At 48.8% G+C, this 3777-nt stretch overlaps 1 long non-coding RNA gene across 1 annotated transcript; it reads left to right on the top strand.

The window, feature by feature from the left end:
* The first annotated feature begins 311 nt into the window (after positions 1 to 311).
* Positions 312 to 3474, top strand: LOC135830496 (uncharacterized). The gene is made up of 3 exons (XR_010556045.1): positions 312 to 482; positions 3076 to 3221; positions 3415 to 3474. It is a non-coding gene; the product is annotated as an uncharacterized LOC135830496 (long non-coding RNA).
* The last annotated feature ends 303 nt before the right edge of the window (positions 3475 to 3777 follow it).

The raw sequence follows: 3777 nt of genomic DNA, 5'->3' as shown, positions 1-3777 counted from the left end.
CTGGCCCAGAACCCGCTCGTTACTTCCTACTCTCGCCTAATAGCTATCATCGCCTTCGGCGATGGGCTTTCCAAAGGTCCAAAGGTGTGTGTCCGTGCTTGCATGTGCTTGTGTGTTTGTGTGTGTGTTCAGGTGTAACAATAGAGATTTTGCAGAATCTCCGTCGCCATGGTGTCTTTAGGACTTGTGGCTGTGCTTTTTTTTTTTTTTATTTACTTGAAAAAGCACATAACCACCAGGAAAGCTGACAAAGAAAAAAGAGTAAGAAAAGACAGATAAAAAGAGAGCTGAGAGAGAGAGAGAGATTATCGGCGTGAGTGCACTTGCCACTGGAGCTGCTGGTTATAGTGCAGGCGCTCCCCAAACTCAATGTGGACTTATGCGTCCTACTCACCAACAGACGAATCGACCAAACGAGAACGGCAATTTCCTGGTCACACACAACATTCCCTCACCATATGTGCCAGGCGAAACGTATCAAGGTATGCTAGAACTTGGAGACATCATGGTTTTTACAGCAAGTACATGTATGTTTCCAACTAACACTTTCCATGGGCTACATCTAACACCCGATCTTTGCCACTGCGGCAAGTGGAGTTCTGGTACTAGTAGAGTAATGGTCACGAAACACACCTGGCACGCTCTCTACATGTACAGGGCCTGTGCTTTCGCCCATGGGTGATCACATGGTCACATGAAGGGGGACTAGAGAACGGAGCAAGAGGGTTCACGTGGTGGCAACTGGACGCATACACAGGTAGTGTGTGCTGTCCCGGGTGGGCGCTTTTACGGGCTTTTACACGAGATGATTTCCCCCGGCGAATTGAGGTTTGAATTGTCAGGATTATAAATGTAGTGAAATGTTGAAGGGGAAGTTAAAGGGGAAGTATACCCTAAAATCAAATTTTCACCAGTTGTAGTCTTCTGGGTGCTGAGTCGAATGGTCTTGGTCCGAGGAAGCTGCGACGCTCCCTTCCTACTTGAATCCCAATCGAACTCGCGCACTTCCACCGAAACTGGGTGACTGCGCCCTACTAGATGGGGATTTGTATGCAAAATGTCACTAAAAGCGCCATTTCGTTCTTATAAAAGCACGGATGACCGCGATTGGCCCATATGTTGTAGTCTTTTGGACGCCGAGTCGACTGGTTTTGGTCCGAAAAGGCTGCGATGCAGCGTTCATCCTTTATTCCCAATCGAACATGGTTGAACAAGCGGTCACGTGCTCCTGGGTGCCCAAATCACCTGGTCACCGCGCCAGCAGGCGACAACTTTCACACCAAGGTTCAACTCGAGTTCAACTCGAGTGACAGGACTGCACCCAAAAAAGGTCAAACAGGCTAGTAAGTTGTACCCTGCAGGCACGGTGACCAGGTGACTGGTGTACGCAGGAGCACGTGACCGCTTGTTCAACTATGTTCGATTGGGAATAAACGAGGAACGCTGCATCGCAGCCTTTTCGGACCAAAACCAGTCGACTCAGCGTCCAAAAGACTACAACATATGGGCCAATCGCGGTCATCCGTGCTTTTATAAGAACGAAATGGCGCTTTTAGTGACATTTTGCATACAAATCCCCATCTAGTAGGGCGCAGTCACCCAGTTTCGGTGGAAGTGCGCGAGTTCGATTGGGATTCAAGTAGGAAGGGAGCGCCTCAGCTTCCTCGGACCAAGACCATTCGACTCAGCACCCCGAAGACTACAACTGGTGAAAATTTGATTTTAGGGTATACTTCCCCTTTAAGGCTAAAATCAAAATTTCACCAGTTGTAGTCTTCGGGGTGCTTAGTCGAATGGTCGTGGTCCGAGGAAGCTGAGACGCTCCCTTCCTACTTTAATCCCAATCGAACTCGCGTACTTCCACCGAAACTGGGTGACTGCGCCCTACTAGATGGGGATTTGCATACAAAATGTCACTAAAAGCGCCATGTCGTTCTTATAAAAGCACGGATGACCGCGATTGGCCCATATGTTGAAGTCGTTTGGACGCTGAGTCGACTGGCTTTGGTCCGAAAAGACTGCGATGCAGCGTTCCTCCTTTATTCCCAATCGAACATGGTTGAACAAGCGGTCACGTGCTCCTGCGTACACCAGTCACCTGGTCACCGTGCCTACAGGGTACACCGTACTAGCCTGTTTGACCTTTTTTGGGTGCAGTTCTGTCACTCGAGTTGAACCTTGGTGTGAAAGTTGTCGCCTGCTGGCGTGGTGACCAGGTGATTTGGGCATCCAGGAGCCCACGTGACCGCTTGTTCAACCATGTTCGATTGGGAATAAAGGAGGAACGCTGCATCGCGGCCTTTTCGGACCAAAACCAGTCGACTCAGCGTCAAAAAGACTACAACATATGGGCCAATCGCGGTCATCCGTGCTTTTATAAGAACGAAATGGCGCTTTTAGTGACATTTTGCATACAAATCCCCATCTAGTAGGGCGCAGTCACCCAGTTTCGGTGGAAGTGCGCGAGTTCGATTGGGATTCAAGTAGGAAGGGAGCGTCTCAGCTTTCTCGGACCAAGACCATTCGACTCAGCACCCCGAAGACTACAACTGGTGAAATTTTGATTTTAGCCTTAACTTCCCCTTTAAAGAGGCGGTACTGCTGTTGTCCTTTTGACCTCTGCGTGGTCTAAGCGCCCCATTTGTCTGCTGTGTTTACGTCCGAGTTGCGCCTCGATTTGCGTGCACTGGTGCGAACGGGGTGGGGTGTGCTGCTGCACTCGAGCTTTTCTTGCTGGTACTCTTTGGTCCTTGCACTGTGACTCTCGTTGTCTTTTCTCTCTTTATCTTTTTTTCCCCGTTGTCTTCGTTCTTGAATTCTTCTTCCCAACACCAAATAACTGTTCCTCTGTGTGCGGGTTGGGAGAGCAGTCTTCGTGTACAGTAATGTTTGTGGAACTATGAATATCAAGGCGTAGAAACAGTCATGCTAGGAATCCCTACGATATACTGTACCGTGATCTGCATTAATTTTTATTTATTTATTATTTATGCACTTGAAGTATGTGTATATTAAATTTTGTGCACTGTTGACTACGCTTCTGCTGCTGTTGTTGTTGCTGCTCACCTTATGCAGTGACGGTGTCGTCCAATCCCCCAACTAACTTCCGCGGCTTTTTATGTGAAGTGCGCAATGCAACGGTGGCACGAGACGCAAGCGGAGATGGCGTGGGCCTGTTCTCGTCTACCACATTCGGTCTGCTCAGTTGCGGAAGTCCGAATGTGAGTTCTTTAAAATTAAAATAATCTGGTTGTGCTGGTTTTAGTAGGGTGTTGTTCATGCTGATCAACACTGCGGTGGGCTGTAGTCATCAGATCTCGGTCCCGACTCGAGGTTGCCTGGCAGAGTGACTTTTTGTCTCTGGTGAGGTGATCGTGTTCCTACCCGGCTTTCTCTCCAAAACTGTGTGCTCAGTGCTGAGGTTGCATGGGATTTTTACAACTGCTGGTAGAGTTCAAGGTGAGTACACTGTTCAGGCTTCGGATTCTTTCGAAACATGGATACAGGGCCACAGCAGCCGTTTCGAACAGTCCAGCCATGGTCGGACCTTGCTTCGAAAAAGTAATTGACCCACCCAGTCCATGCAAAGCGGGGTTTTCGTAAATTATGTTCATTCCAGTCAAGTGTCCCTTTTGTCTGGATCACCTGAAATCCCGTTGCTATGGCCCTGAGATCTAGTGTACAGTACTGCACTGCGTGCACAGAGATTGCTTGGTGGGAGACACATGAGAGGCACAACACTAGGCAACACTAGCCATCACTATAGTTAGCGGCTGA

This window comes from Sycon ciliatum, unplaced genomic scaffold (genome assembly GCF_964019385.1).
Source record: "Sycon ciliatum unplaced genomic scaffold, ocSycCili1.1 SCAFFOLD_2669, whole genome shotgun sequence".
NCBI classification, from domain to species: domain Eukaryota; kingdom Metazoa; phylum Porifera; class Calcarea; order Leucosolenida; family Sycettidae; genus Sycon; species Sycon ciliatum.
This window is presented reverse-complemented; position numbering and strand designations above follow the sequence as displayed.